Below are 11,504 nucleotides of genomic sequence, written 5' to 3' on the forward strand. Positions count from 1 at the left end.
AATAAGGCATGCTGAAATAGTTTAGGTACTTTCAGAGCATATTAGTTGGAAGAATACCAAAGAAAATTTTATTAGAATAAGAGGAAGACCAAGAAAGAGATAATTAGATAGTATAAAGGAAGATCTGAGAAAGAGAAGTGAAAAAAATCTTCAAAGAAGAAAAATGAAAAGACAGAGAAACTTGCAGCACCATGATCTGCAGCCCAACTTAATGAAGGGAAAGATGATTAACTTAAAGATTAATTTTGATTTTTATAAAAATTTTACATTTTACCATGTTAACCAACGAAAATAATTTTGTATCCTTATTAAGAGAAGATTTTCTGAGGCAGCACTCCACACTTTACTAAATTAGCATTGTCATATCTACATATTTACCATGTTAAGAGCTGACCAACAATTGAAATCCATCTATTTCATCTGAATAGTTTTTTTGTTTGCTTTCAAAATTGAAGAAAATTACAATCCTTGAGAGTCATTTTTTTTAAAAATGCCTGTTTCCGTTTTCAAATGAAGAATATGTAGATATAGGCAAGCTGAACCAATTAATTTACCTCCTAGGACATCTGATCTAATGTCAATGGACTATTACTTGTGGGATCATATGAAATCATTAATACAAACAAAAAGTATTCAGAAAAGAAGTATTAGTGATAACAATCTTAGCTGAAATTACATAAAACAAATGTGATTAAGAAGACCACCCAAGGAATTTTAAATTGCGTTGAATATAACAGTGAAGCAGGAAATTTTGAACAATTTTTATAACAGAAAGTTTGTAATATACTTTTACTTATTTATTTTAAATAATTGATTTTGTTTCTAGACAGTCTCCAATATTAGAATGAGTCTAGTTTCGGCTTAAAGCTATAATGAAATGCTTTTCTCCACATTTTGCTGTACGTTGTTTACAATAAAAGTAAAATTTCATAAAATCTTAAGTTAATGTTACTGTCACACATTTTTTCAAAATTAGATTCTATATAAATGTTTGTTACATTTTATTTGTTTACTGACAATTTAACAAAGTTATTGAACATCTAAAATAACATATTGTGTTTTATGACATCAACTTTTTGTGTTTTACTTAGTTTTACTGGAACTTGTTTTATTTAGTTTTTCTGATCAAAAACTGAATGAAACCATCAATTTCATCAACTTTACCTAAATTTTAAGAATTCCAGTGTAACTTAATAGTGTTACTTTTAATCTTGGAGCAGAGATCAGGGCAGAATTTTTTATCTATATTCTTAAACAGTTAAAACATCATTGTAATTTAGATTTAATATCTTTGTTAACATAAATTAAATTTAAATCTTATTTGGAATAAATGCATAATTATGAACAAATCTTGATTTCTTGATCAAGTATAAATAAGGCATTTTGTTTTTATTACCAGTATATCTACCAACTGAGCTCATTTTTGGAGGAAAAACTTTATAGTAAAAAAATGTTATCATAGTATCTTAATGTATAAATCTGATTTTCTTATTTTCGTAATTGCATGATGGACTAAAGTAATGTATGTAATCGTAATATTAAACCTTGGGCTTTCATATTATTCACTTTTATTTTAAAATAAATTTTGTTTATTTAATCATTCCTATATTATATGGTTTAAAACGGTTTTTTTTTCTTTTTATAAGTGTATTTTTATATATATACTACATGCCAGCTTTACTATTCATATATATATTATGTGTCTAGAATTTATTTTGAAGTAAACTGTATTGTAATTTTTATGTATTTATTTACTTTGTTAAAATAATATTCCTGCTGTTACTATCTAAAAATAAAAATTAATAATGTTTGACGTTGGAATAGGAGGATGTGAACTGATTAAAATGCAACTGATGTGAGGCTCAATCATATTTACATTCTAGCTTTTGTTCCCTTATGTAATATCTCCCAGACACCATTCTGTAATTTGTTTTTAATTATCAACACATCTCTATTGATGTAATAAGCTATAAATATATTCACTAAGGTCAAAGGGCAGCTACCTATGTAATTTTAGCTAAATTTAATTTTTATTGGAATTGGTACTGAATACCATGAATGTAGTACATAATTGGAGTTATATGGTCTTTTGTAGGTATTAATCTCCTGTATATACAACAGAAGTTAATTTAACACTTATTAAAGCCAAATTCTTTTTTAAGCTATTATTTTTTCTTTTCTTATACTTATGTAATTTGTACTTCCCAGAAGTTTTGTCAACTACAAATTATTCAGCAAATGTGGATTCTCTTTTGGGTAGGAGCACAAAAAGATTGCAATTAGGCATATGAACAAATAATACAAACGACTAGATTGATATCTTAGGTTTATATAATATGTTTACATTCAGCCTAAATTTAACTTTACATAATTTTTTAGTTGAAGTTGATAGGTAATTTTAAATTTAACTTTAAAAAGTTAAAATTGAATAATCAAGTTTTTATTTCAAAGTTCCAATTTAATTTTGCAAGCTTTCCTGCATATAACTTTAATACAATTATTTTCTATTACTGACCCTAATTAACTGTATTATTTTATATCAAAATTGCAGTTTTATTTTTTAATACATTCCAATCACTTTTTGTTAGATGGTATTTAATTTAATTTTGGAAAGCCTTTGCAAGCCTCAAGAATGTTACTATTACTTCCTTGGGATAATTTTAATCTTCTGGTGTTTTGTTTATTATATAACTGGTCCCAAATAACGATTGCTAATTATCAACATTATTGTGATATTTATTCATTTTATTTTTTATTTTTTTATATTTAATTGATTTTCATTAAAATTATGACAAAGTTAGAAATATTTTTTAGTGATAGGCCATTTTATCTTATGAAAAAGACTGACATTTTATGAAAATAAGTGGTATCTAAGCTAAGGAAGATTTTTAATTAATATTTTAATTAAATAAATAAACAATGGATGTGTGTATATATATATATATATATATATATATATATATATATATATATATATAAAGGTAAAGATAAATAATTAGATATTTAAAAATTAAGAAAAAAAACTAGTGACCTGAATTAAAATATTCATAAATACTAGTATTACATACAAGTTAAACTATTCATGTACAGACAGCCACTAGCAGTGATGCATCATTTTATCATTTACAATCTTCAAAGAAGTTTGATTTTGTTAGGCAATTAACAAAAATGTTTTCTTATTTCAGAAGCAAACCTTTCAGTTTATTTATTAATGAAGAGATATTGGGTACAACAAAATTTATGTATTTATTACCCATGGAACACTTTTTTTTTGAACAATTAAACATATTTTCATTAAAACTAAATTTCAATGGTTATAGAACAAGCTTGAGTTAAAGACTGAGTAAAAAAAGTAAAATACTTTGAACACATTTTTGTATTTAATGAAATGAAATGATTAAAAATAACAGTTAAAATGTTTGTAAAAAATATTTGCTTTCATCTAGTACATTATTTTGTTCTTGAAGTAATAAAACTGTTTCATTATTTTCATCTTGCAAGTTTGAAGAAGGTTTAAAGAAAAGATCAGGTAAAAGTGATAGTTCACTATTTGAATGTGTCACAACTGATCCGCAAGTGGCGGGCAAATTATTATCAGAAGGTACAATTTTCAGCTCCAAATTTAAACTGCAATAAAACAAATAAATAAATGTTTAAATAATGTAATGAAATACGCATTATTTTCTAATTTATAATGACAATATTAAAATCCAAAGTTTTTTTGGTTTTGCATGTATAAAGGGGAGCATTTTTGTTATTACAGAATCTAGTTTTACTGTATTAGGGGTGATATGTACACCCATATGTATTTTTTCTGACCTTTTGTAAATGTATTATTAGAGAGTCAAGTGATTTTGACTCTGAAGATCTGGTTGTGCCTCCCAAGTGCAAAAGAATGAAATTAAATTAGTAATGAAATTTTTTTCTTAACTGAACCATTAACTGTTTTACTTCTGTTCAATGAGTACTGTTTTCAAAATTAATACAAACTTCATTTTATGAAAAACCTTAAGACATACACTATGAAAAATATAAGAAATATCTTTACTTTACGTAATCTTACTGGAATCATAAGGAAGTGCCATTATGCAAAAATGCATTTATATTTGTAGTGATGGGTGAATCCATGACTACAAAATTACTTTTCATTCTTTTATAAACACACTTGTGAGTTTCAACAGCTCACAAATCCTTTTCACAGACAATAATTTCAGGAAAGTAACACAGTGGATAAAGTCAACAATAAAGCTGTATTTATTTTATTTATTTTTTATTGTTTTAGGGGATGCTTTCTGGACGAAAAACACTTTCATGTTATCATTGTCTGGGCACAATATACTTGTAATAAACAAAGATATATCACATTATACATCTCAATTACTGTAAAAAAACCATCCACTTTACAGCAATTGGCATGAATAGTTGAAACACACTACAGTAATTTAAATACTTGAATATAAATGGACGGCCCTAAGAAATCATAAAACATAAAGATAGTAACATTTCATTATCTCCTAGAATAGTTCACATGTTAGCCCCTGGATGAACTGGTGATGCAATGCCTTATAACAGATACAATCCACAAAGATGTGGTGCACTGATAGTTGGCAAGCCAGTGAGCACAAAAAGTGCATGTGTTTGTGTCATCAAATATACATGAGTGAGCTTAGTGAGCCCTATTCTTAAATGGCAGATCCTCTCAACAGTTATTTCTGCATGAGGAGATCCATGGTGAAACAGTGTTCTTAATTGGACAAAATTTATTGTACATGGTATTCTCCCATTCACATTGCCATTCATCGTGAACTACTCTCTTCAGGGGAGAGACAAAAATCACATTGTTAGAAGCAATGTGATTGGTAAAAGTAGGCTGAAATCAAGTCTCTTTTGCTGAACTACCTGCACACACATTGCCTGAAATTCCTATAAGGCTGGGGATCCAGCAGAAGCTCACTGTTGTATTATAGTAATTCATTTGCAAAATGACACAATGAATCTCACAGACAATAGGATGTCTGGAGTAAATGTCATTAATTGATTCTATGAGTGCCTGTAAGGCACTCATAAAATCTGAACAAACAAGAGCATGTCAATATTTTGAGCTAATTAAATGTAAGGCCTTATTAATGGCATATAGTTCTGCAATGAAAATACTGATGATGCTGGGAAGGCTGTGCATGTTTGTTCTTTTGCTAACGATAAAGCCACAACCAACAGAATTAATGTTTCTAGACCCATCAATATAAATTGTAACTTCAGAATTCATGCTATTTATAATATTATAAAATTTTTTTGTAAGATGACTGGATTTATCTCCTTTTTTTTATGCTGACAAAGATCAAGGCAGTAATTAACGAGAGAAGGCTGCCAAGAGGGGTAATAACATGGAGAAACAGTAAGGGCTGGAGGTAATTTTATATTTAGAGCTGAGAAAAGGCACTGAGCTCTGATGCCTAGCAGAGGAGTAGATTTAGGATGTTCCTAGTATCGATTAACATGCTGCTTTGAGAATACCACATAAAAGGTTGGATGAGTTTGTTGTGCTTTAATGTGAGCCACATAGGAGCATATCATTTGCTTCTGTCTATTACAAAAGAGATGGTTCACCACTGTTCACCAGCAGACTTACCATGGGGCTTGAGCGAAAAGCAGCTGTGGCAATACAGATGAATGAATGATATGATGAACTACACCAAGCTCTACACCAATGCCGCAGGCCATTGCCTGCGCCAACAAATAACCAAGCAGCCATAGTCTAATTGGGAATTTACTAAAGCTCAGTAGAAGCCCAACATGCATATATGATCGGCTCCCCTTTGGGTATTAGATAGAACCCTCAGCACGTCTAACATTTTTTAGACATTTTACCTTCAGCTCCTTCAAATATGTTACCCACATTTTTCGTTGATCTAACCACATTCCTAGAGATCTAACTTGCGTGCATGACTCAAGTGGTTCACATGTAAATACAGTTGATGGTTAACATGTTCCCTCAACCGGGAAAACTAAATGCAGTTCATTTTTTCCAGAGAAAATGTGAACCCAGTAGATTTACACCATGATTCTAAGCGGGTTACTGTGTTTTGAACCAGCCTCTCACCTGTAACTAACATTCTACATACTATGTAAATAGAAAAATCATCTCAAATAAAGAAACACATAACCGGTTTTCGCATGCAATTTATTATACTATTTATGGCTATGGCAAACAAAGTAACACTTAGGTATTCTGAGATACTCTGTTCTCCAGTGTGAAACTTTCAGATACCATCATTCAAAGTCGAACTCAGAAGGACCATCTACTGAGAAAACTCCCTGATAAATGTGAGGAGATTATCTTGTACACCCCATTCATGAAGTGTATTTAGGATTCCTCTCTTTTATGCCGCTTTTTGTAAATAAAAAAATACAGCAACCAGGTGTTGAAATAAAAAGCTGTTTTGAATAGCAGCTTCCAGGGCAACTACATCATCAATAAACAATATGCCCTGGTGGAAACCACATTGTTCTAGGGCAATTAGGGCAGTTTTCTCTGGGTACCACATTACATGACAGTTTACCATTCATTCCATCACCTTGCATAGGGTACTGGTCAAGGAGATAGGACGATAACTTGCGAGGCAAGATTTATCTTTACCAGGTATAACCAGTGCCTCTGACCAAAAATGCTGAAGCAAGACTTCCAGATATTATCATAGAAAACTATGGAACCATTCAGCAAGTAGTCAATTTATTTTAAACCATTTTGTGATCTTTTTCATCAAAAATTGTGCATATGAAAACCATTTTCTTTTTTTTATTACCGGTCAATAATTTGGCAAATACATTTCTGTTCTTTTTTCCTCCTAAAAAATTATCTATTGAAAATTATTATTATCTTTTATGACCACATAAAATCACTTTAGTCAGTCCATTAACCAAGTCTCTTCAATGGGACTGTTTGGGCCTTGCAGTCCTCCCAGTACTTTTTCATATGTTCCAATCTTTGAGCCCTTTCTAATGTTGAAAATGTTCATGTTGTGAGTTTTTTCTTGTGGTGTGAAGCAAATGTTTTTGTTCTTGATTCCCTTGATTAATTTTATCTTATCTGTGGTGTCTTCTGGTGTAAGACCAATTTCCTTTGTCTAAAATAGAATTTGATCACATTACCTAAATAAATATTTTTGTTTTAATTAGCAAGGAATCAGGTAAGTTATCTTCCAGATACTATAAATAAAGGATGCTGTGCTAATTATTTACCTAATTTTGCACAAGTGGGCTAAAAAAGAAGTGCTTCCAAAAAAATTTCTCAAGTGATAACATACAAAGGCAAAATGAAAGTAAAGGAATGTGAGGGGATCTTTTACCAAAGTAAAATCAATGCAGGTGTTAAAAATTCACTGAACCAAAAATCCGATTACGAAAAAGTACATTATGAGCAGATTTAGGAAAAAGAAAAACATTCACAAACTAGACAAAAGTAATAAATACAGAAATTTAAAATATCCTATAGATTCTGCAATCTGTAAAATACCACCAATTCTGCATACTAGTTTAAATTGGTGTTGCAAATATACACACTCTAGGAGAATTTTAAGAAACAACTGTTTGATAATTGAATCTAGAGAGGATATTGAGGCTTTACTGGATGACATGCAAAATCAGTTTATTAATCTAGTTTGTCCCAAGTGCAAATAACAAGGAATGACCTACTTCATCTTGCAATGATTATTTTCTCAGCAATAAAATAATAATAAGAGAAAAATAATAACTTTAAAAAAGTAAATGATAAAAATTGAAGTATTAATGACTTTTATCCTGCACACTGCAAGGTCATATCATCTCTAAAAAAAACCATTACAACCCATAAAAAAAAATATTGAAAATTCTATCAATCCTGATTGAGATAAAGGCTTTTAATAATAAATTTTTCAAGATATTTATGTTTGTACACTAAAATTAACAAAAAGTATTTTAGAGTATTTCAAAATCTCGTTAATGTGGATTGACCAGTATGCCTAGAAGATATGTGAAGCTACATTTATAGATTTTTGTGGATATATAAATTCATAGGATAACTGAAATCTTACCCCTTAATCATAACAAAGACAACTGCCACTTCTATATACATACTTAAATTGAAAACAAAGTAAATCATCATACAACTGTAAAATGTAAACCATTGTTTTAATCATTTCCACATAATCATTGAATAACATTACTCAACAATTTTTATTCTAATGGAAAAACAATCAGTAAGATCACCATCATCATCCTAAAAGGCTAAAAAAAAAACCACGATATTAATAAATAAAAATAAATTGGAAAAGTTTGCTGAAAAGATAAATGTTCATAAAATTAATTCTGCTAGGAATGCATCATTTTTTTTTTTTTTTTAATTATAAGAACAATATTGTTATTTGTTCTTATTGACCTAGCTTTAACTGATTGGTACTTCAGCCATAAAACTTATTAGACAGAAGCAAGGAACACAGTTCCTGTATAATCCACTGATACCCTCCAAATTACCTCCCCTACCAAATACCAAGTCTACCAGATGCTCTGGCTCTTTAGGTCCTGACATCCTCAAAATGAAGAACTTAGCATGTCAAACCTGTACCCAGAGAACTGATAATGGCGAAGAAGGAATATGGATAATAATAATAATAATAATGGGTGAGTGGTGAAAAAATTCTATCCATCAGGGAAGATTTAGACTTACCCAGAATCTAGAAGAACACTAAGGGGAAATATAAAAATTAAAAGTTACATGTCAGTTTAGTTATAAAAGAATATAAATAAATAAATAATAAATTGAATGCATTTATAAATTATGTATTACAATTATAATATACAATTATATATTATATATATTGTAAACTATATATTAATATATATTAAATTTAATGCACAAGAGTGGAAAAACTTGAGAATAAATAAGTCAACATGATGATGTAGTATGATTGTGCATTCATTGTAATAGCTTTATTAATGTAAAGGGGGTTCTTGCAAGTAGTCAGTGAAATTATATATTAGTTTTCTATACCTGGTACATTTCTTTGGTGAAGGAATTTGGCAAAATCTTTCTTCTGTTTTTTTTATTAGAATTCCCTGACTCTTTTATCTAAAATACAAACAAAAGGCAGTTTAATATTATATAATTATGATAAAATTTTACATACAAACATATTAATGAAACTACTGTACAAAGTCTTAATAAATAAGCACACCAAAACAGAGAAATAATATAATATATGAAAATAAGAAAAGACTAGAAGGAAAAAATGAAAACTAGCCCAAGAAATGAGAAGTTACAGTAAGGGTTCAAAAGAATTTTCTTTTTGGGAATGTTAAAAAATAGATCAAATAAAAATAGACTACTTGTATAACATCATCATGAAATGAATGGTTTAGTTCTTTTACTATGCATTAATTAAAATAACTATTTTATTAAAATCAGTGTGTATTATTCTATGACATAAAATTAGAAACTGGTAGCGGAGGCATGAAGGAAAATGGTGTAAAATAAACAATTATCATGGAATACAAAAATAAGTTGTTGTCATAAATAAAATAATAGTTTATAATGAAAATGTAATCAAAAATAATATAGATTGAAACAAACATTGTAAAAATTCCTGTTAATACAGATATATAAATTTGTAAATATATACTGTACATAATGTGTACATTTTGCTTTCTAGGTAAATAGAAATATGCTTCCAGAAGGTCTTTTTAATGAACAACTGTTCTGTACTTTTATTAGTGATGTTACAGATGGTGTTGTTGATTTAGTATATTGTGTTTACTAAATTATGTTTGTAAAATTTTTATTGTTTGGGTTTGCATATCTGAATTTTATGTAAACAATATTTACAAAATTTGTTGTTTTTTGTGTATTCAGTTTTACGAGTTAAATCGTAAAGCTTGATTCTATTGTGTAGTGTGCTTACATGTTCCCTACACCTATGGGATCTGGTCTGTCCAATGTAAAATTGAGTACATTAATTCTGTTAAATTAGTAAAATTTAATTACCAGCAAGTATTTAAAAAAAATACAATGCAAGTATCTTAAAAGGATTTTAACAGAATCATAAGTTTTAAAAGAATACCATTGTACTCTCTCTGGCAATGGCACTGAGTACAGTGGATAGATTGGTTGCACAGTCACCTGCAGATAGGTGGAACAAATCTGTCTTGAACAGAACAACAACCAAAGTAAACTGCATTCCTTACAACTTGATGATTCTATAACATCAGAAATATCATTTGGAGTAGCATTATGGAAAAGAGTATGAAAAAATAAAACACCAAAGGCAAAAAGCGCATTTAATGAACTGATTCCTGTTTATCATCAAAGTTAAGAATGTTGTATGTATTTAGTGATCAATGATTACTTTAAAAAATGCATCAACTTTTATATGTACCACATAAAAACCAGCCAGACATGCAAAAAATATTAACCACACTACGGGAATTTTATACAGAAACCACAAACTCAGTATACTTAACAATATGAAAATAATTTTTGCACTAAATTTGTTACAGAGAAAGCTAGCAACCTCTAGACTTCACCTTCTACAGACTATTACTTAGGAGGAAAGAAAGGGAACATTAAAATATGTAAGTGTGCAAGTAAAGAATTATGTAAAAAATTATTCTACTCTGAATGAAATTTTGAGATAAATCACCCATGATGACTGCAACTGCATTCCTCAATCAACTACAACAGAAACTGAATGGCACCAATAACCAAAACACGGAAATCATCATAAAGAATTTCATCAAAATCAGTTCATTCAATCTAGAAGTAGCATGCAAAAAATAAGCCAACATATATCCTTCCAGAATTTTTCAGTACTTAAATTGTATCTTTTGGTTAGAAGGAATTATGAAATATTAAGATCTGCAAAAAACTTGATATTTGAAATTTGACCAATTAGTGTGCTTTCTGTTATACAATATACTATATATACATAACTGTAACTGTAATAGCCAGGAGGGGAAGTAAAAACAATTTAATTAAATCAATACTGATATAACTTAATTATATTAAATGAGTTTCTTAACCACTTGAAAAATATATGCTATTACTACCAGTATGCTACTTTCAACACCTCTGATAAAAGGACTATGAATTCTTCTGGAGAATATTTTCATGTATTGAAAAAAGGAATTTTTTTTTTTAGTTACACACATTTAGTCATACTAATTTATAAACATGGAAGTAACAAGATGCTTGTATTTTATAATATATTAAGCGTAAGTAAATAAATGATCGAAATACTATGATATTATATAAAAATAAATTTTACTGCTGGTAATTCACTCTTTTAACAGATTGAATTTTAATTTACATGACATGTATTTTCACAAGCACTAAACACAAAGTCTGATGGTCTAAAACTTAGAAGGATCTCATGATATAAAATTCTATTTTAACCAAAGATATATTTAAGCTTAATAAATTAAATATTCAATAGCATTCTGTAATGATAAAAAAATACAATTTGATTTTCTTTTTA

The sequence above is a fragment of the Lycorma delicatula genome, chromosome 12 (genome assembly GCF_047948215.1).
Source record: "Lycorma delicatula isolate Av1 chromosome 12, ASM4794821v1, whole genome shotgun sequence".
Classification (NCBI taxonomy): domain Eukaryota; kingdom Metazoa; phylum Arthropoda; class Insecta; order Hemiptera; family Fulgoridae; genus Lycorma; species Lycorma delicatula.